The 22,874-nt window shown below is 44.9% G+C and overlaps 1 protein-coding gene across 10 annotated transcripts in view; it reads left to right on the top strand.

The window, feature by feature from the left end:
• Window positions 1-6,229: 6,229 nt before the first annotated feature.
• Window positions 6,230-22,874, top strand: part of BBX (BBX high mobility group box domain containing) — a 152,021-nt gene continuing 135,376 nt past the window's right edge. For 2 of the 10 annotated variants that reach the window (XM_050331551.1, XM_050331550.1), the window contains exons 1-2: window positions 6,230-6,342; window positions 9,612-9,684. The gene's annotated coding sequence lies outside the window, so the exon portion shown is untranslated. Of the gene's footprint in view, window positions 6,343-6,827; window positions 6,911-7,052; window positions 7,191-7,588; window positions 8,104-9,611; window positions 9,685-22,874 lie in introns of those variants that run through there. The other 8 variants (XM_050331558.1, XM_050331555.1, XM_050331556.1 and 5 more) reach the window with 6 other exon arrangements.

Here is a 22,874-nt window from a genome sequence, read left to right as displayed (position 1 = left end):
TGCACTGAAGCAGCGCACAGCCTTGCTCCTGTAAGAATATTTATAGTGGGTTGCACTAGTCCACAACATGAATTTTTATTCCTTCTTCTTTTTTTTTCCTTTCCCCCTCTTGGAGTGCCTCAAGATCCATCCTGTTTTGCTCCCCACTCTACATCTTTCTTCTAAGTTGATAATTTTAATCCTAAAGCAATGTCTCCAAAAGGGAAGGCTAGATGTATTTGTGCTCCATACAGGCTGCTGCATTTGTGAACCACTGGATTGGATGTTTCTTCTCTCTTTTACAGGAGCTGAGCTCTGTGTCCTCTGTCTTTGCTGTGTCACATGGCTACCACCTGAAGGAATAAAATTCTGATCTCTGCCTCTTTGAAGCCTCTCCCTTGCAGAGATGAACAAGATCCCTAGTATTACATCTGCAGTGCTCCGTATTTCCCTAGATATAACAAGTTAAGAGTCAAATACCATGTATTTGAGTAGTTCAGTGACTAATGCATGCTCTTGTTATTTAGGGTCAAATGGTCACTCGCTTTATTTACTTTACAAATGGTAGCAGCACTGTGCGGCCAAAGGAGTGTGCTGCGGTCTCAAAATGAACATAACTACAGGCACGGCAGTGGGGCAATGAGACATGCATCTGGGAAGCTCACCAAGCTGTAAGAATTCATGCTCAGACCTAATGGGTGCTGCTCTTTCACTTGAGTCACTGCAGGGACCTGCCACTTGTCAAGCACGGGCTCAATGACATCCTCTTCAGCTAAGCAGTGGATTTAGCGGGATAGGAACTTTTTGCTCCTTGATTGTCCTTTTCTTCTAGGCAGAAGTAAATACATGTTTGTGAGGTAGCTCTAAAGTCTCTAGTGGTATGCTGGAGGTTGGAGGAGGACATTAGAACACAATTGTAGTTTCTGTACAGCACCATGAACATTTACAGAAAAGGGAAAACAAGTAAACAATCAAATAAACATTTGAATAATAACAGAAGCAGAGTTAGGAAAAAGAGGCCCTTGGGTGGAGGAGGGAGAAAGCTACTTGATAGTACTAAACTGTAATAAGGGGGAAACAATCTAAAATTGAAAAATTCATTCCAATTACATTTTATGCTTAAAGCAGTTAAATATTATTGCAGTTTATATGCGAGATAAAGCAGTAACTGTAAAAAATTGGAAGGGTGGCATTGAGGGAAAGCTGCTATCCTTTGGCCCAGCTTTTAATGGGGACTTTTTCAGTAAGCCTGAAGGAATCCCAAGTTACTGGATGTGAATGATGGACCTGCTGCTCTCATGTGTTGCTGGCTATGGAAACTGATTTGCTTGTGTTAGACTAACTCAAAGGGCTACATAACCTCAGGTGAGCAGGTCTGACCTGATCTACATATTTTCTGTAGTGCAGTATACTTGTATAAACACAAGGAAAATCTACTGAATTCAGAGATTAGCAGACAATTGCTTCATTACTCTAGACATTGTATATTTCCCATACACTAGTATGCTTAGTTAATATTTATTAGTTTAACATATACCTCAATGTCTTGCAGAATCAGCAGCAGTTTTTTACAGAGATGATAGACTCAGATGGATGTGGATGTTCTGGCTAACCTATTACTCAATTCTTCTGAAACAGGAAAAAATGGTAAATAGTTCCTCAAGGTGTAGTAATATTTCTCTGAAAAAGGGAGGCACTATGAAAGAAATCTCAGAGCAATAGAGAAAGAAATGCATGGAGCAATACATTGCAAGTTAGAAGCTCAGATTTGATTTTTGACTTTCCTGCTTCCATACTGTGAGACTCCTGGCAAGTCATTTCACCTGTCTGTTCCCCTTCCTACTCCCTTGTCTAACTTGTCAAATGAAACTGCTAGCAGCTTAGGCCAGAGGTTGCTTGTAGGATCTAATGTTCTTAGTGTCTGGTTCTGTTAGAGGGTTGCAGTTGTTTTTTACTAACTATTAAAAAGAGGCAATTAAAAAAAAAATAAAAACAGTTGAAACAAGACAGTGGGAATTAGATGCACAGGTATAGAAAGAGAACACTCAGAAGCAGCATCTCAGAATTATGAACAAAATACCCTGATTATTCTAATGTTGTGAAAGAATAGGAGTAAGAACAAAGAAATATAGTCAGAGTTTAACTGTGCCCTCCTACAGAGAAACCAACAGAACAAGTTGGTCCTTTCTTTGACTTCTACAAACTTCTGTTGAATTCTCAAGAAACTGAAAGTGGGGCTGAGGTGGGAACAATAACTTCCTAGAAGTGTGGTTCTTGAAGAATGGCTGTCCTGCACTGATCCTGTGGCTCTGTTCCTACTCTGCAGTGGATATTCTGCAGCTTTAGTTCAGCTAAAATGCCTCCTCCCTTCAGTGCTTGCACATAAATTGCTATTAATGTTACCATGTTATACAAGTGCATTGGGGAGGAAAATAGGCCCACTAATGCATTGTCCTGCTCCAGTGTTTTTTAACCTGGAGGATGCCACGCTATTCCATGGACTGTGGGTGGGCACAAGCCACAGGAAAAAAGCAACGGAGGTGGGACATGCTCCATAAGGCTGCATCTGCCTCACCCTTTCTTCCCCATGCTTCTCCCCAGGCTGAGTGCAAAGCTTAGTGCAGATAAAGCATATGCTCCCAGAGTTGCCTTATGGCCTTCCTTCCCTGCTCACATGACAACCGTCACTTGTAGTCAGCCATGGTAGCAGCTCAAAGGGATCCAGGGCCTGCAGGCTCAGGCTGCAGCTGGCTAGTCCAAGCTTCCCTTTTATTATCTGAATACATTTACAATGGCCATGGAAGCACACGTGTACCTCAGCCCGGAAGAGCTACCAGTGGGCAACTTGGTTCCACAGCCAGCAGGTAGCTCCCACCCTGGGCAGGAGGAGTAGAAAGAATGGTAATCAAGGATCAAACTCAGCCCCCTCTCCAACAGTACAGGCTCCATGGCAGGTCCCAAAGGAAGGGAATAGAACAAATCCCAATTATTATTATCTATATTGATGCTATTATTTTTCCTGTTATTATTACATAAAAACAAAGTGAAACAAAGTATTTTTTTTCCCCTCCTGACAGAGGACAGACACATGGCTGCTTATGTCTTTCACATTGTGCCACGGATTAATTAGGAGGGGACATGGGGTTGGGAGGGAGACACTCTGCTGTCAGTTGAGCATCACACAGGCAAACCCAGATGAACTCAAATGCCACTGATGTGCAACTTCGAAGCCCCAAATCCCACTGTGCATGCACCCAAGCAAATCACTTTATCTGTGTTGAGCTGCATCGACTCCAGCAGAGTCTGTAAGAGGAGCACATGGGAACATGCCACAAGGTAGGGTCAGGGCATCTCTTTTAAAAACTAATACCAGCTAAAATACAGGAGTGACAGAAAAGTGCCATCTGATGACACAAGACTTTGCAGAAAAATCTAGATGTGCAACTTGTGTGAAGTTTTAAAACAACAAAGAATCAGCAATTTTTAAAATTGCAGCACTTCCTGTCCCTTGAAAAATTCCTCACAGACACTTGCTAACACCTTATAACTCTTGATAACGGTGACTGACTAAAGTCAGAAATATCTCCAAGTAGTTAAATCTCTCCAAAGAGATTAATTTGCTTAAAATCATATACAGAAAAATGGAAACCCAGAAATATTTACTAACCTCTCCTCTCCCCTTCATGACCTCAGTGTTTGCAGGAGGCCCCAGACTGATAGCCCCAAAAAATACAGTTCTCTCTTTCAGTATAGACAAAATAAATCAAAGGCAGTGGAAATGCAAACATTTTATTTTCTGACCATAGCAGCATACCTCAGCTTACTCATCTCTTTTAAAGGGTGACAAAATACTTCTGCTTCTACAGGCCTAATAGGTGGCCTGCCTTGCAACTAACTCACGAGCCATCTGTAACTGTACAAAGCAGACACAAACCACAATTGTTCTGTTTAGAAGCACTGTATACCCATTTGGTACAGCTGTAAAAAATTACTTTACATGCAAGGTGTCCTTATCTTGGCCTCTTTTCTGAAATGGCCAGTAAAGGCATCAAGTGTAATAGACAGTTCTGTTAACAACAAATTAGGCATCTTTTAAAATGAAGTTCATGTATACTATGAAGTGTCTACATCACTTATATTGCTCAGTAATTACCTGCTTTGGCAGGATTTTAGCAATGAAGAGGTATAAGAGGCTCCATAGTGTGCTATTATTAATGTAGGGAAAAGAATCCTAGAAACAAGGCACTAACACTGACATGTAAGAAACTATACCATGTAAATTTTAACCGTCTGGATTAGGCCTCTTACTTTTACCAGCAACTGCTTATGCATACTGAAAAGATGCTGCTTACCCACTACTGCAAAGCTCTTCACAATCTAGAAATGGTAGGAGGGAGCTCTGCCTAAAAATTAGGGTAACATTTTCATATGTGACAAATGAAATTTGTGTGCCTTCACTTGCCAGTGTCCCAAACTGTGACACCTGACATGCACCTGACTTCCAGTAGATAGATGGTCAGCTCTGCCTTCTTAGCACTGAAAATGAAATAATGAGGTAGAACGCATTAATTACAAGAATGTGTTTATCCTGTTATTTTTATATTATTCAGGCACTGACAAACCCACACCTGCTTACAACAAGCAAGAGGGTGGGGCATTTACAATACTTTTCTCCCATCTTAAGAAAAAACGTGCAAGCTAATTTAAAATGCTTTCTTAGATATACAGATGCAATTTAGTTTTCTAACATCAGCTTGTACTTTACCCCACTATACTATTCAGACATAAGAGATATTATTTCACAGTTATTCAACGTAATTCTGCCATACTGGAAAAGGTGGGAGGAATGCAAGAAGAGCAAGAAAACCATGGGAAGATGCTGAAATCAACCATCACAATGGAATAAAGCTCAGGATTGAGAACATACGGAATAATTCGTTGCAACATCCTTGGAGCGTCAGATATGTAAAACCATTGTGAAGCACAAACATTGCTCTTTTATTGGAAAAAACCCAAGTACACTTCAGTTTCCATTGTTGTTACAACTATTATTTCTGACCCTTTTTTTAATATGCCACTTGTCAGCATACCACCTGGAGACATTTCCACACAAAAACATTAGTGCTTCCTAACCATAAGAATAAATGCCATGTGTCTTCTTCTTAAAAACCATAAAGGTCTCATGTTGCATATATTCAAACCTTCACAAACATTATTACACAGGATCAGCGTACATAGTACGCTTTCATGTTGTATTTGATTTCTGCAGCAGAAAGGAGCTTCTCCAAAAAAGTTAAGACTACATTTCCACGGGGCTTTTCCAACACCCGTCAGCACAATCGCCATGCAGCCACCCAAAAGCTGCCGGCCTCACACTGTCGCTTTGTGCGTACCAGCCCGTGAGTCACAGAAATTCTCAGATGAATTTCACATCCATGTGGATGGTACCGTCCGCGAGGTGCAGGACAAGGGGCCGGGCAGGACGCGGAGCGTGGCGCAGACCCCAGCGCTATACTCCGCTAGTTCTGCCGGCCGAGCTGTCTCTACGGGAAGCCGATGTGAAGTCGGCCGTGCTGCCGATGCTGGCCCGGTGAGGGCCTCTCCGCCACGCCTGGTCGAGGATTCCTCCGGCAGCGGGCACCGCCCGGAGCTCCGCCGCATCCCCGCGCGGCGCCACCGCCTCAGACCCCGCGGCCGGGTCAGGGGGCACTGCCGGCTCGGCCCGTCCGCCCCCGGGCCGCGGGGGTGGCTCCCCGTGTTTACTGCCCCAGCAGGGGCTGCGCGGATGCGCTGCCGCCTCCCGCAACTTCTGGCTCTCCGTGCTTTGGCCTCTGAATGAAACCCGCCCAACTCGGGCGAGTAAGTTACCGGGGGAGCTGTTCGGGGTGCGCCGAGCCGGGCCGAGCCCGCACCCCGCTACCCCGCGGCGCTGCCCAGGGCAGGCGTAGTTTACTCTCGCAGCGCTGCCCGGGCGGCCAATGGACAGCGGCTGTCCTCGCCGTGCCCGGCACGGCTCCGCGCTGCCCCGGGCGGCCCCCGCTCCCTGCCCCTCTCCGGCACCACGGCCGGGGGCTCCGCGAACCCCGCGAGGGACAGCGCGGCGATCTTTGTGTGAGTGTGTGCGGGGAGTGTGTGCGCCGGTAGCTCCCTCGCGGGCCGCGGGTGTAACGGCGGCGCTGAGTGGCCGGCGGGCCCGTCGCTCAGCGCGCCGGCCAATGACGGGCCGGCTTATATCGCGGGGAGTGTTGTGGCGCTGCCCGGGTTGCATGGCTCTGTGTGGAGCCGCGTTCCGCGGGCGCCGGGGCGGAGGGGCTGCGCTGCGAGCCGCGTCCGGCCCAGCGCCGCGGTGCGCGCCCCGCTGAGGTGAGTGAGTGCGCCCGCTCGCCGCCCCGCACCGGGCGGGCGGAGACGGGCAGTGGCAGGCAGGGAGGGAGGGATAGAGAGAGAGAGAGACATAGGGGTGCCCTCGCCCCCCACTTTCCCATCCGCGCCCCAGCGGCGGGGCAGCCCCCCGCGCTCCGCCTGCGGCGCCGGCGGCCGGGAGGGCGGCGCGGAGCTTCCCATGCCCGGCGCAGCGGCTGCCGCTGCTCCCAGTCACTTTTCCTCCCTCTCTCCAGCCCTGCCTTCGTTTGGAAAGTTTGGGCAGCGGAGGACGGGTGGGTTGGTGCCGCCAGCCCTCCGCCCGGCCGGGAGGGCAGAGGTGACCGGGTGTGTTTGACGGGGAGGGGGCGAAGTGGATCGCGGTACAGCGCAGGGCATTTAACACACCAGCGAGCCGAGCCCGAGAGGCGGCGGGGGTAGGCCAGCCAGTGCCAGGCTGCGTTTGAAACCAGGCACCTCTCGCCGCCACAGAGAGAGGCAAGAGCAGCGGCGGAGGGAGGAAGGGGAAGGAGGGCGAGGAGGAGGAGGGATGGCCACCGGCCGCCGCTCGGTGCGTTCCTCCGGGAGGACTTGACAGGGAAATCGCGGCAGGCAGAAACGAAACTTCATCCCGAGGGGCGGCGAGGCGCGGGGGAGAGTGCGCGGAGCGGTATCTGCTGCCGCCGGCCTGGGGGGCTCCGCGCCGCCGCCGGCAGAAAGGGCGGTGGGGGATATAAAACCGGAGACGGGGGAGAAGCTGATCCGGCGGCCGCACGGGGAGCGGGAGGAAAAACCCCGGCGCCGACCCCGACAACAACAGCGGCCGCCGGGCTCGGCCGGAGAGTTGGGCTGTGCGTTTTCCGGTAGTCATCGGCGATGCACCCGGGGCGGCGGCGGCCCCGGTGGGCAGCGGGGGCGGGCGGGCGGCCCTGCCGGAGTTTCGCGTGGATGCGGGATTATGTTGTGTCAATAAGTTTAAGGTGGAGAGGGAGAAAGGGAGGGAGGGAGGCGGGCGGGGGCCGGGGGGAGGCGGCGGCAGGCCTCGGCCGCGCGAAGTCCTATTTCTGAAGGTAAGTTGTGACATTGGGTGGTCGCGATGACAGAAAACTTGGCGAGGGGCACCCTGGGGAGGGGGCGGCCGCCTCGGTAGGGGCTCTGACGGCCGCCGGGAGCCGGATGGGTGCTCGGCTGTTATTTGCTGCTGCGAGATCGGGTCGCTGGTAAATTACAGAAAGCAGCCCTCCTCCTCCTCCTCCTCCCCCCCCCGCTCCCCGCCAGCCGCTTCGCTCTTCCTCCTCTCGGGTTTATTTGCAATGTATGAAACTTGCATGGCTGTGAGGAGAGCCGATCCAGTGTGGGTTTGCGAGGAGGAGGAGGAGGAGGAGGAGGAAGGAAGGGTTGGAGGCAGGGGAAAGGAGGCAGTCGCGTTAATCCCGGGCGTCGCACGGCAGCAGGTTTGCGTTAGGAATATCGGTGGCAGCCCGCTGCTGCCGCTGAATGAGGAAGGTAAAACGAAGCGATGCGAGAACCGCCGAGGCGACATGCACGGCGGCGGGGCGAGAGGCACCGGCAGGCGGCTGCCCGCCCCCTCCCTCCCTGCCTGCTGCCTCCTCCCTCCCTCCCCGCCGGGGCGGGGAAGGACCGTGCCCGGGTCTCCCCCGCTCGCCGCCAGCCGAGCCGGGGGGCCGCGGGGCTTTAACCGTGTGCGGGGCGGATTCGCCACTTTTTCCGGGGGAGGCCCGCGGTTAAAAGTTTTCTGCGGAGGTGAGTGTGTGCGGGGAGGCCGGGGCGCCGCCAGGCCGGCGGTGGTCACTCGGGCCTGGGGCGCCGAAACCATTGCCCGTCCTGCTGGTGACACGTCCAAGTCCCGCAGCCCGGCGGGGCGGCGGAGGGGCCCGGCTCGGCCGCCGGGGCAGGGACGGGGTGCCGGTCTCCATGTGGCTCTCTCGGCGGCGGCACCTCCTCCCCGGTGGCAGCGGCGGCGGCAGCAGCGGGATCATCGCCCGGGCCCGCGGGGAGGAGGAGGGGAGCAGCAGGGAGGTGTTTGCTGCCAGCCTGCCTCGCCGGAGCCCGCCGGGGAGGGCAGCTGGGAGGGCCGGGGAGCCCCCCGCGCCCCCTCCCCGCGCCGCCGCCCCTTCCCTGCGCACCCGCCCGCCCCCAAAGGTGTTGTGGAGACTTTTCCCCTGGGAGGGTGAGATTTATGCGCTGCATTATTGCTCCTCTCCTCCCCCCTCAAAGCAAGATGGACTCTCTCTTCTCTCTCTCTCTCTCTCTCTCTCACTCACTCTCTCTCCCTCGCTCTCTCCCCCTCTCCCTGTGTCTTGTCAGCCTTCAAGATCGACATTTTGTAACTAGGATGCAAACTTGATGGTGACCGGGGGCGGGGGGCGCGGGGGGGAGACGGGAAAACCCTGGGTCACGGCGGTCTTTCTCCATATTTAATACCTTTTCTTTCCACCCCACCCCGGAGCCCGGATTCCGGTGGCCCTACACTTTGCACGGGCGGGGTGGGCGGCGGGCGGGCGGCGGCTGCGAGCGCTGCTCCCCCCGCGTTGGCCGGGGGTCTGTCCCCGCGGGCTGCGGTGGCCGAGGGGCGGCCGCGGCTCCCCGGGCGGCTCCGCTGGGCTCTGCCGGGGGGGAACGGGCTTTACCTGGAACTGTGCTCCAGCCTCGCAGCCTGCCGTCCGTCCCTCTCGTCTGTCTGTCTGTCTCCGCGGGTGGATCTCGTACCTGCGGTCTGGCGGCTTATTCTTGTTGTTAATTTTTGCGTTGTTTGGCTTATCCACGCGCGGGGATTGATCGCTCACTTGTGTAAGTTCCCGGGGTTCATTGTTATGTATGCCTCCTTGCAGATGATGGTCAACTTTCTGCCTTTTATTTTGATAATACGTGCGAGTATCTCTGTGTGTGCATGTAAATGATTACGTGATGCATCCCTGTGTGTACGTATATGTGTCTGTGTGTGCGCATAAACGTGCATCCATGTGTGCGAGAGGCAGAGGAAAAATAACCCACCCTGCTGATGCACACTCAGATAATTTGCTCCATTTGCCCACTCCTAATGCCCTTTAAAGACACGATGCATCTTTTCCTTGCTCCTTACCGATCCCTGCGACTGTCATCTTGTTTTATTGAAAACTTAGCTGGGGTTGGGGGTGAGGAGGAAGCAAGTTTCAAGTTTTGGGATCTTTCCTCTTGTTGACGTTGTGGTGAGTTACAATATTGTAAAATCATGATGTGCTGATGATGTGCCTTTATTTGATACTTTATAGGTCACTATCACATGACAAAGGCTTTGGGACAGCTTCATCTTCGTCTGTCTGTAATTTCCATTTGCCTTCCTGGGTAAGTATGTAAACTGTACACATGGAAAAAGAACTCTATTGTTGTTGACAAGATAGAGGTCCTCATGCTGCCACTTTTTGTGTGGAAGATGCTTTTTCAGGTTTTAGTGCCTCAGAAAACACATCTTCTCTGGGTGCTCATAGCAGCTGCTAGATAACAAAGTTTATATGTAGGGGTGCATCCAAATAACCGGGGAATTAAAAGGCTGTGCATATTCAGAGCTCTCTTCACTTCTTTTTTTCCTTCTCTTTTTTTTTTTGCCCTTAAACTTTGTTTCGTAAAGATAGCTGATTGACTTAGGGCAAAAGTTTGAAACCAGAGTAACGTTAGAATATGTCAAGTGCAACACACAGATTGAAAATTTCATGAACATGTAAAGTCCTTTTAAAATTCAGTGGTAGAAAAGTACCAAAATATAAACAGGATAGGTAATTAGAAAACTCTGGAGGTCAAGAATCAGTGAGAAGTTTAGCGGAACTCTAATGCTACTGCAACAGGAGTTGGTTCAGTTTTAACACATAAACTGAGAGCTAATTAGAATTCCTTCCATGCTCTCTCTGTGTTAGTGTTTTTTCTTTTGGCATTGATTAATGCAGGTACCAATCAATTTGAAAGATGAATCTTAGTAACTAACTTACTAGTATTCCTAAGCTTTCAGGTAGACAACAACTTTTTTTTTTGTCTGTATTCTGGGAAAAGTTTTGACACCATTTGAAAGGTTTGACACTTTTTAAGCTGAAGTAGAAGTTTAAAAAGAGATTCTAAATTTTTGGGGTCACATTCATAGATGACATAAAATGAGTGGCATCTGGAGCATTTCTCATATGATCTTCCATGGTGGCACTGAACTGCATTTGGTCCAAAATGGGGAAGTGGGAGGTAGCATTTCTTTTTGGTACTGTTGTGTACATAGTTAAAAACAAGACAAGACATGTATTTGGGGTAAGCTTACTGCTCATAAATGCAAATGATTAATAACATACTCTTGACCTTTTCCAGGCAGTGTATAGCAGACATAGGATAAGTGATGGTCCCAAACGTGCTGACTTGAAGGGGGCTGTTGGTAGCAGCTGTTCTGGTCTGATATTATGACCACAAAGCTAGTCCTAAGGCTGGGATAACCACAATGGGAAGTTGGTTTGAAGGGAGGATTCTGCAGTTCTCCAGTTCCTGCAGATTTACACCCAAATTTCAGGCATACAGATTTTGTGTGCAGTGAGGTTGGTATGTGTAGGTTTAAGAGTATAAACATCAAATTCAGTTACTGAAATTCTTTGACAGACTAGTTGTATGGGAGAATATTGCTTTTGGTTTTAGAGCATTACTGACAAGGATTGTGTTCTGTGTAGAGTAATTGGTGCAACAATTTTTTCCAAGTAAAAACGCATTTGGAAATTCAAAAACTGGCAGATAGGCTTCAAAATGTTGTTCAGGACTGAATACAAATGTACTGATTTCTGAACTTAATTTTCTGTATTTTTAGGTAAGAGTCAGAGTGCTGTGAGCGCTAAGGACTCTTTCATTTTTTGGAGTAATAGTAAAGGGTACTGAACGAGAGTAGCTCACGGACCGTGCTTCAGGTAGCTTCTTCAGCCATTATCTCATTTTAGTTTTATGTGATGAAGTCTTTTGGATGCATGGAATGTTGATCCTGAAAGTGAAGTGGTGATCATAATCTTTCCATGCTGTAAGAGGAGTGGACCTTGAATTTGTGCATAATGCTACATGTAATTCTTGCCTGATGTTGAACTCGCTTGATAAAAGAAAAGAAGGATAGGGTATCTTTTTGACGAAAAAGACATAGTAGAAACTTTAGAGGAAGAAAAATACATTTCCTCATAGCTTAAAAAAGGCAATAAAAATAATGTGCTTAGTGAAGGTGAGAGCAGAGATTTCATTAGATTTGTCTATGACTAGAAACCTCCATTTACGTTAGGGAGCTTTTATTTTGGTAAAAGGGAAGATTTCTTTTATTATACAGTTCTCACTAAAGTAACTGTTCATGAATGGATTTTAGTAATTCAGTCTTGATGTTCAGGAGAGACACCTGAGTTCTGGTCTTGCTTAACAAATGCCAGTGCAGTGGTGGTGTATCACAGGCTGGAAGGCGAAGCTGCTTAGAAGTGGCCTTGTGAATGCTTCAAAAATTGGCCCATGGTCTCAAAAGTTCATTGCATACTACTGTCCCTCTTGGCACAGCAAGCTGATAAACCATGTCAAGCGGACACATAATTTATCAGAAATGTGACTGGTTTCCGTGTTGAGGTAAACTCAGAACATTTAAGAAGCTTGTCTTCGATGCTTTGGAGTTTTTGGGCACTGCTTGCTGTAAGCTCTTTGCCTGCGAAACTTCCATTGGCTTCAGCAGGAGGTTTATTTAGGAAAGGAGTGTAGGAGTGGTGAGGATGGAGAGGAATTTGACCATGTTTATTTTCCCGTTCAAGGAAGAAAACCTTTCTCTTTCATAGCTGTTGTGTGAATAATTAAAGATATTAAATGTCAGTTTTCTACATAAAATATCAGAGGTAATCGTGCAATTATTTTCTAGCTAACGTTTTTCCTGTTCATCCAGAATGATCTTAATACACTTTGTTCGTAAATTAGTGGTTCCGTAGCTTGTGATCCTGTAAGCATGTGAATATCTTTAAGCAGATGACAAGTCTTGTTAAATTCACTGATACAATTGCTCGCATTCAGAGCTTAAAGTTTTTCCAGGTTGCTGCCACTCGTGGTCTGCGGGCTGAGGATGCGCAGTGTCTCTGCAGCTCAGTCAACATGGTGTGAGGCAGGGCAGTCTTCTGGCGTAGGCCTGGGAGGAGAGTGGTTTGAGGAGAGGAAATTTTCACCAAGTGAGCTGGGGAGAGTTACTCTTCCACCACATGTGTTGGTGGGAAAGGTGCCAGTAAGGTAGACGAGACCTGTGGTGTGCAAGGCTCTGCTGTGATGTGAAGGTTGTAAGTGCACCTGCAGTGAAATTTGGGCACCTGCGAGGTGAGACACTGCCTCTCTTTCAACGGTACGTGGCTTTCAGGCCTCCCTTTTTATCTGAAGGCTGTTCCTTGTTAGTGGAAGGTACTGTAAATTAAAATTGGAACTGAACCGAAATTTTGGTTTTAATTTTGAGTGTGTCACAGGCTGTCTCTGAGTTCTGGCAAGTGATGTAGTCAAAACCAGAGGCCGCTTACCAAATTTTGGACCCAAGTTGGACTTTCTGTGCCCTGTCGTGGGGGTGGCCTGCTGCAGCTGCTGGTGGAGTCAGCAGCACTGCTGTGGCCTGCTGGTGGCTTCCAGGGTCTTTACTCTTATAAGCACAGCCAGATGTCCCTTTGCCACCTGCAAACAGAGACTAATGGTACTTCCCTGTATCATTAGATCATATGGTGCCTATATATTGGGACAGTTTTCTTGAGTGAGTGAATTAAGTTTGTTTTAAAGCAGTACAGTTACTGTTTTACCTTACTGTAAACTTAATTTATGTTTTCTTTATTACTTAGAAGCCTATAAAACTGGACTGAAATGTATTTCAAAATATTCCTGAGAAGAAATAGGAAAAGGTCGACATTCTGACTTCTGTAATATTAAGTTTATTTCTTTTCCTTCTACCATGTTTCCCCCTTTCCTGGGGTATCACTGCCAGAAGCTTTTTCATCCTGTTTTATGTCAGAAGATTATTAGGGCTTACTTTCATTTTATTATTTTGTTTTTATTTTTTCAAGATCAGTGATGATACAGTGTTTCTATCTGAGAGCAATGGGATGAGGGTGGTATTAGTGGACCATGTGAATTTAGCTAAAGACTCCTGCTGTCCCCCTTCTTGATAGTTTCAGAAGGGATAAAGCCTGAACCAGCGTAAGGATTACTTCAACTTTAAGAATGGCTTGGTGGGCTGCTGTTGGATTGCATTGCTTGAAAGAGAAAAAAGCACATGCTATTCTCTCAATTATAATGATGTTATTAATAATTGGCAGTTCTAGGCATTGTCTTATTCATGTGCTTTCTGTCTTGTCTGGCGAAGTACATAAGCCGTACTGTAATCACACACCTCAAAACCAGGAACAATCATTTTTGTCCCTGTTTTAGGCATCAGATACAAAGCTGTGAAAGAGCGTAGGCTTGCCTGCAGTCACTTAGCTGGTTAGCATTAGCAGGGAATGGAATAAAATCCACATCTGACTTCCTAGTTTTGTGTCCTTCCCCTTGGTGTATGCTGCTGCTCTGAAGCTTTCCTGGTAAATGGCCTGTCTTGAGATGTGAATAGCCTTGTTCAGTTCTGTGCCAGTTGGGCGTATTTTGCTAATATTCAACTTTGATTCATAAAGCTGCTTTAAAAAAACAAAATCCCACCTTCAGAATAGTATGAAGTTACTGACTTGCAACTTAGTTATATTTATTGACAGGAGAGTCTAAAGTAGGAGGAGAGCTTACTTAGGAGTTTTTGCCAGTAAACATGGTATTTAAGCTGCTGTGTTCATTGCACTATTTATTACTCTTACACTTATTTAAGACTAACTTACTTTGTGAAGTTGGCAAGAGGAAGATAATGGTTTTTCATTGCAAAATTCTCAAAATATGATTCAGGTGAAATAGCTCTTCACAATTAAATTATTTTTTGTATTCATAATTTAGTGTGAAATCAACTAATTTTCTTATGAAACATAGAATTGACAGAAGCAGCTACTTTGGCACTCTGGCAGTGTTGTGACAAATAGGGTAACTTACTTATTGAACTTTTACTGCAGTAAACGTGCAAGATTTTCAGATTTGCTGTTCACTGGTGTCTTGTTACTGAAAATAAAATTTTGATGTAAAAATCAGAGTTGTATTTGAGGAGTAAAGCGTACTTTACCTAATGTCTGAGTGTAGACTGAATTGTAGTATTCTCACAATTGTAGCAGCATTTTATTTTTAATATTTATAAATTAATTGCATAAAAGATGAATTGACAAAGAGGAAAAGCATGGTTTTGACGCTTTCCAGTGTTGGTGCCTTTTCCTTTATAGCACACAAATGCATAATGTAATAGCAAGTCCTTGTGAGCATGGACAATTCAGCATGTGAAAATAAGCTAGCTTCAGGCATATCTGAGCACAAAGGAAGCTAGTACAACAAAATTTCAATTTTTAGCGAGGGGAAGGAAAGTTAACAGGATTTTATGAGACTACACTAAGAAAATCAGTTGCTTAGGAAGCATAGAATTTTTATTGTCAGAAATCTTCCATGTGGGTGTTTCTGTGTTAGAGATTTTATAAAGTGTAGCAAATTCTGAAAATAAGAAGCAGCATTTTATTGACCCTTAATGTTGCAGAGCCTCATTCAGCAAAGATAAAAATAATTCAGTGGACTTGCACAACATGGGATCTATGGAACTTAATGCAAGTGGAAGCTCTCTTGACAAGAAGCTTATCAAGTCCTGCCTGTGCCTCCCCTTTCTGAGGGGAAGTGGGAAGGTGTCTTGCCTCTGCCTGCTTGGTGTGTTCTGCTTGGGGGTTTTTATTATTTATTTATTGCTTTTTCTTTCTGAAAGGCAATATGCATGTAGCAAACTGTTGAGGATTCTGCTTTGAGATGTTGTGAAACCACACGTACTGCGTTCCCGGCTGTGGGGTCCCTCTCCTCTTATGGAGGTGTAGCAACAGGAAGGTTTCTGCTATCCATGCTCTCAGGAGGGGCTTTATCCTGCACTTCTGAAACCCAGAGTTCCCCATGGCAGGGTTGCATGCACACATTAAAGGCCTTCCCCTTAGTATTGTTAATGGGGACTGAGCTGGCCTGTTGCAGGATTCAAGGAAGACTTAAACCTGGTCTTGGGCCTCTGGTGAGCTGGGTCGAGGATTAGTGACTACACTGTCCTCCTGAGTGTCAGGCAGTACTTTACTGCTGTTGGGTTGGTGGCTTTCAACAATTACCTTTCAGTTCTTTCCCCCGTATGTTTTTTTCTGCTGGCTACGAAAGGACTTTTAAGCTTATGCCACGTCAGAAGTTGTCTCTTTGTTTTTTCATTTGTATCCCTGTCCTGCACAATCAAGAGTTATCCAGCAATGGCAGTGGGGAAGGCATGTCACATGATAACAGTTAGGATTATATCTCTTGCAGTAGCATAGTATGTCTTCCCTCTGCAGCCTGTGCATTCTTCTATGAAGCAAATAATCCTAGTTTTTTTGTTTCTGCATGTGAGAGAATGCATTTTTCTGTGGTTGTCAAAGCAGTATTTAGGAGAGAGACATCTTGAAAAATTTGGAGATGAAGCTGGATAAAGAAAACAGGGAGTGAAAATGGTAGGAGTGAGGGAGGACTTGAATTCTACCTCATTTTATCTTCTTCAGTGTGAAGTAACTCCGTGAAAGTCAGTGGAGCTGAAATGCTAGGATGTTCTGCATTAAAATTTGTCTGTGGAAGTTGGAAGGAAGTTGCTCTTTTTTGTCAGGTTGATGAAAAAGGCATTTTTGTGGTTGGCCATGTTTTGGTTTACTTTCCACCAGTGGTCTTTGAGCCACATCATGTCTACATTTAACTGCAGTTAGCAACATCATGCCTTTTTTTTTTTTTTTTTCCTAAAACTGTATGGGGAAGTACAGGAACATCAGTTTGTCTTGTCCTAACATCTGAAGAGCTCAATCCTGCAATTAGAACTATGCAACTGGATTCCTGAACAAAAAGCCAGGACCAGAGCTGCATCAGCAATGTGCACCCCTTTGCAGGTCTGCTGCCTGGAGTTCCTGATGGTCTGTAATTCCTCAGGAAAGCTGCAGATTTCACATTATTCTTAATTATTGATGTTCAGATAGTCCTACCAGGGTCAGGCACCTGTTGTACTCTGCGATCAACACACAAGCTTATATGCTGTCCCTGACCTGATGATGAGCAATGTAGGAAGAGCTGGGAATAGAGAGAAAGAGATTGCTGAAACATGCAGAGTTCACATAATTGTGAAGAGGATGGAAGAGCATGAAGTGTGAGAATGCCATTTGGTGGATGATAAGCCATTTTGTTTGAGTATGTTTGCTTCCCAGTTTGGTTATCTGGGTAGGAAAGGAGAGCATCCTCATGTACTGCAAATCAGTAGTCAGAGATGATAGATTTTGAAAGAGGTAACATTTTCACCTCCACTTCATTGTCTGGCTTTAGATGTTCTTCCTCTTTGCAAAAGGTTTCTTTATATCCAAATATCATCTTAAATAGTGTAAACTTTCTTGCCTGGTCCAGCTCTAATCAGTAAATGTTCCGTGCCACAAAGTTGTTAGTTTCAGGGTTTACCTCTTATCTGAATATGTGGGTGATTCTTTTCCATATTTAAGTGAAGTGTCTTTATTTGTATTTCTTCCCTCTAATTTGTTTGAGATTCTCTTTCGTACATTGTGTTAAACATCAGTCATCAAGTGCTCATAATGTATTTTGAAACAAGTACACAAAATTGCAGCATGATCCAGCACTGATTACAGAACTATAGCATATGAATTAATAAGAAAATAAAAATAGCATAATTAATTTCCAGCTGCTTTTGGAGAAACAGAGGTGTTTATAGAGAGAAATTTGGTGTCTGCAAAATGAAGAATGGCAAAACTGGTAGCAAATATATTAATGCAAGCAATTATTCACAATTTACTTCCTCCGTTGTATTGATTAACATTGTGTTCCACTCTTGAAAGAGTAAGCAGAAGCTCCAGTGCCATTCTTTAAAAACTGTTCGACTAAATAAAAAGCATGAGTGTCAGAAGTACAGCAAGGGAAGGAAGTTTTTAACTTTATTTCTTAGTATAGAAAATCTTAAATAAGGGAAGTAGATTACACATAGCTAAGTGTAATGGTTGAATGTGTCCATTTCCCATTACTATGAGAAAGATATTCCCATCAATATGAGAGAGAATAGCCTATGTGTGTGTGTCTGTGTAAAATAATCTTTTAAGTGTTTCCCTTGGTAGTAAATCAGTATTTTCCTTGTATCTCTTGTGTGTGCTTGCTTGTGCTCATCTGCCTCCCCTCAGCTCTGTGTACCAAGGCAGCATAAAGTCTGTGGGTAAAAGTGACCTCAGCAAAATCTTGCACTGTGATGGCCCTCCCCACACTTTGGTCCATCAGTTTCCTTTGGAGGAAGCAGTTGAATGGATCTGGATACTCAGTTGCAGGTTTTGAAATGTCCGCTTAGTTCACCCTTACTCGGGGTTGGCCTATTGTTTAGGTGGGAGCTCCAAACAAAGCTTTGGGCCTGTGTGCCTGCAAAGTCTTCCTGGTTTTTAATCAGCAGAGGAAGATCCTGCCCTCCTGAGAGACACGTCTAGAGGAAGCGGATTATTTATTTATATAGTGAAGTGGACTCTCGAGGATGTCCCTGTCGAGCTTTCTGTTTTGCTGTGCTGTGAGGTGACGGGGCCAAAGTGAGTGAGAGGATGCTGGAGTGTGAGGAGGGAAGCACCTGAGAAAACTGGCCAGATACTGTGTTTTGTGTAAGAATTGTCTGCTGTTTCTCACTACAAGTGATCTAGTTTCTGTGTGCTGTTTTGCTCTCCTGGATGGACCCACAAGGCTGCATTTGAAGTTTACTGTTATTCTTTGCAGAAAGAGAGAACTCAAAACGGGAGGTGAGTCTGTCATCACAGACATCCCCATGCAGTGGGTTACAGGAGAGAAGGGCACAGTTCAGGTCCTTCAGCGAGGACAGTATGTGTTCTCTTATTCAAGGATCCTACAGGGAAAAAAAAAAAATCTTTGTGAGTGGGGGATGGTGTTTTGTGGAGCACTAACAGGCTTTGCAGAGATTGAGCAGGGCTGAAGGATAGCGTGGGGGCAGGCACACTGGAAGGAGGGAGGGTTTTATGCCTCATATTCCTGGCCCTTGTGAGCCCCTCTGTATGTTCACTAGTGTGTCTGCTGCCTTGACATTCCAGTTATACCTACTGAACTGATTTAAATCATGATTTTGGTCAATAAACACTTGGTTTAAATTGATGCTTGTAATCTCATTTTGCTTTGGTATTTTTGTTTGTTTTTTTCAGAAGCAATCTCTATTGGTAGACAGCCGTTAAAATGTGTTGCTAAATATAGCCTTTACACTAAATTTGGCACTACTTTTTTGTTAGTTCAGAGCATGCACTATATGCCTGCACACTTACTAAGTGATTACAGGACTTACATGCATTGGTTTAGATTGTGACTGTTAAAGTTTTTATTTAGGACATGACAAATGATGCCTTTTTTTTTTAATTGTGGTTTTTAAAAATGTCATATTTATTAAAGCCACACTCATGCACAAACACACACGTACACACAAGTAAATGCAAATAGAATTTACACTTAGAATATCAGTAAAGTATAATCCTTAATATGGTAACCCATTCTGCTTAACCGAATGCAAACTTTTAGAGCTAGTAGAATTCAAACTTCTCTGCTTTGTTTTCTCAGATGAGAAGGAAAACAAATGATCTTGCTTTTTCAATTCCCACTTAGTTTCTCAACTTTACAGCAAACACCACTAAGTGACTTAATGGAGCAAAGACTCTGCAAGGGCAGTGAACGGTGCTACTTTCAGGTAACTTAGTTCTAAACCTAATACTTGTTCTTAGTACCTCGCTGAAGACTTACCTGTTGAGTATTTGAGCTTTGTTTACAGTTTTGACATCAAACATTTGCAATTTATTTTAATTTAATATAAATTGAGTTATGTAATATTAAAGTAGAATTTAACATTGGTTTGTAATAATTTAAAGGCAAATTGCAATTAGGTATTTTTATTAAAATACATTTAGCAACAATAACATCTGAAATTTAATATGATTTCTTTGTTCAGAAGGAGTTTGCTTGTAACTATATCTATTTCTGTGAACCTGAATATATATTTTTAGATTACTTCATTATCTATTATCCAGAGTTTCTGTCTGTAATAGCAGAAGCCTTGGGCAGTATCTTCCACCATAAAGGAATGCAGAGTAGCTCACTAGGTAACACTGTGGCCATGTTAACCTTTTTTTGTGGGAGCTAGACACCTCTGTAGCTTCTAAAACATATATGGATGTAAAGGATGTTAAGATGAACAGATACCTGTCTGTTTACACAGATATGTACTTAATATTAAAAAACCTGGTTATTTTAAAATTGCTGTTGCAAGCTTTCCTTTAGACTAAATGTGTGTGATTGTGACTTTAATTTGCGCTCTCAGTACGTGAGAGTGAGTATACTTTACAACATCCAGGGAGGAATCTAGCAGTACTGGTGACCAGAAACCGAAAAGTGAAACCAAGTTGTTACTAGATGATTCATGTATTACTAAGGTATTAGATGGGAAAAAAAAATAAATTTTAAAAAAAATAAATTGGTAAATATGCCATAGCAAGTCTGTGGGCTGACATGAGTAAAGAATTCTAACCCCCACCCTACCAAAATATTTAATAGCATCTGAGCAGTCAAAGAGCTTGATAACATGTATTGACTCTGCAGCTCCAAGCGGGTTTTCTGCAGCAGGGGAACTGTGTAGCAGTTTCTGTGACCAGTAAGGAATGCAGAGTTAGACCTCAGGTAGTAGAAGGGTTGTGCTCAGAAATGTGTAGTGTGTCTGAGGCCTGGTGACACAGTTATACAAGCTACTCATATATTGCTATTTTGCCCGCTGCCCGCCAAAGGAGGAGTTACACACTTCAAGAAGTGGTTTTATGGCCTCTCTGTGGGGCAGACATAGGTTTCATGATCCTGTCTTTGTCTTGTTTTTCCGTATTCTTTTGTATCAAAGTGTAGGGTATTCACTACATAAAGTTTCAGCAGTTACTGAGGTCTTGTATAACTAAATATATAAAGATAAGATTAGAAAGCTACATAGAAATTAGAAGAAAATAGAAGCAAAGGCTATTGCAGGTCCCAAATGTTTAAAACAGTCGATTTTTATAAAGAATGAAAAGAAAACCTTCCTTAAAAATTGAAATTGGAAGATTACTGAGTACTACCTACTCTTAAGAGAACAAGCCAATGTAAGATGAATCACTTAACCTGAAAGGGTCATAATTTTCATTTTTGTGTACATTTGGTACAAGATCAGTAAGAAAATATAGTAGTCACATATTTAGGCAACTTTTTGGATAGAAGCTGTTTATTGCTGAAGCATTCATGTTTTTAGCTGCCCTAAAACAATCAGCTCTTGTTTAACGTGTTTAAACAGAATGCTTTACTTCTCCCCCTCTGCTGTGCTCTTGTGACACCACACCTGGAGTACTGCATCCAGCTCTGGGGTCCCCAAAATAAGAAGGACATGGACCTGTTGGAGCGAGTCCAGAGGAGGGCCGGGAAGTTGATCAGAGGGCTGGAGCATCTCTCCTATCAGGACAGACTGAGAGAGTTGGGATTGTTTAGCCCAGAGAAGAGACTGCTCCAGGAAGAATTTACAGCAGCTTTTCAGTACTTCAGGGGGCCTGCAGGAGAGCTGGAGAGGGACTTTTTACAAGGGCATGTAGTGATGGGACGAGAGGAAATGGGTTCAAACTGAAAGAAAGTAGGTTTAGATTAGATATTAGGAAGAAATTCTTTACTGTGATGGTAACTGCACGTTGTGATTGTCCCATCCCTGGAAGTGTTCAGGGCCTGATTGGATGGGGCTTTGAGCAACCTGGTCTAGTGAAAGACATCCCTGCCCATGGCAAAGACACCTGGAGGCTGGAACTAGGTGATCTTTTAGGTCCCTTCCAACCTAAACCATTTTATGATTTTATAATGCAACAGAGTGTTATAGTTACTGCATTTCCATAGGATTGAATTATTCTTGTTCTAATTTGCTGCTTTCCCCCCCCCACACACACACACTCCCTCTTAGACATGTGAAATGTTGAGACTTTCTTTCCTTTCAGAAAATAAGTATTTGAGCCAAGATTTTCTCTGGAGAATTCATATCTTTGATGGTGTTCTGTCTGAGATCTCAGAGAAACCTGTTACTTAGCATGTGCTAAGCAGTGTTTTCCTGCTAGGTTACATTGAAATGGGCTACTGGTCAAGCTAAAAGATCTGGATGTAAAATTCATTTTGGTCTGAAATCAGAGTTGATAAAAGCTTGTGCAATTCCACTGAGGCTGCTGAACAGAATTTGGCTGCGTTAGTCACAGGGATTGTGGCAAAACCAGCTAGAAGCAGTGTGTGTTTAAAATGTTGCTGTAACTGCATGAGTTACACTTGATTGGAAGAATGTCCCTCACTCTTTCTTTTTCTTTCTTTTTTTTTTTTTGTTTGTTTGTTTGGGGGAGTTGGTGGTGGTGTCCCATCGCTGCAAATAAAACTCATTTTCTTTCTTTTCTTTAAAGAGTTAGATGGATCAACTCAGTGAAATAATCCACCAACAGTCCATGTTTAGATGATGGGTGGTCTCTTTTTTTCGAATAGTATTATACTTAGGAACTTAAAAAATTGGATCATCACAACCAGAAGCATTTCTGCTAGTGCTGAACCAAACTAATGTTTCTGCTAAGCAGTCTGCTCTCCTGGCAGTTCTAGCCATGCATAGAGGGAGTGGGAAGGCAGGTGCCCTGTCTTAGCCTGAGCACTCTGAATTTGTACATAAGATAAACTGCAGGGGAATGTCCTTTGCAAAGCATAGATACTGTGCACTGTCTGCAAAACAGATTTCATCACTTCCCCAAGTATGGCTTCTCCCACCCACCCAAAAGTGAAGGGGGCAGTTAACCATGTATGTGATTCCCCCACCTCCCATCCAGAGAAGAGCTGCTGTCTTCCTGGGAGCTGTGCCCCATTAGGTCTAATCACTGGCATGCTCAATTCAGTAGGAAATTTGCTTTAGACTTCAGTGGAAAAAAATTCTGACTTCATGAATCTCATTGAGGTTTCTTGAAGGATCATCTGTACTTTACCAGTATAATGACACTAGTGATTGGTGTGAATTTTCCTGTTTTACAAATGTACCTGAAAGTGTGTGGTTACCTTAGAGTAAAGGTACAGTGTGCCACTACAACCTTTTCAACTGTGGAGACCAAATAAAGCATTAAAATCCTTTTCACAAAGACGTGTGTGCATTTAGGTTAGTTTACTTTTTAGCCTTTCGAGGTATGCTGTTATAATTGGAGTAAAAGTGAAGTGCACACACAAAAAAAAAATCACTTGCTGTGTATAGACTTGTGTCCTGGTGCTGTAGTACTTGATCCAACTGTCTTCTAGTACAGCTGAAGCAAGACTATTTTCTAAGGTAGACAAATTCATAGAATAGTGCA

The sequence above is a fragment of the Myiozetetes cayanensis genome, unplaced genomic scaffold (assembly GCF_022539395.1).
Source record: "Myiozetetes cayanensis isolate MyiCay16 unplaced genomic scaffold, myiCay2020 scf5-8, whole genome shotgun sequence".
Taxonomy (NCBI): Eukaryota; Metazoa; Chordata; class Aves; order Passeriformes; family Tyrannidae; genus Myiozetetes; species Myiozetetes cayanensis.
Note: the sequence above shows the minus strand (reverse complement) of the source record. Positions and strands in the feature narration are given on the sequence as shown.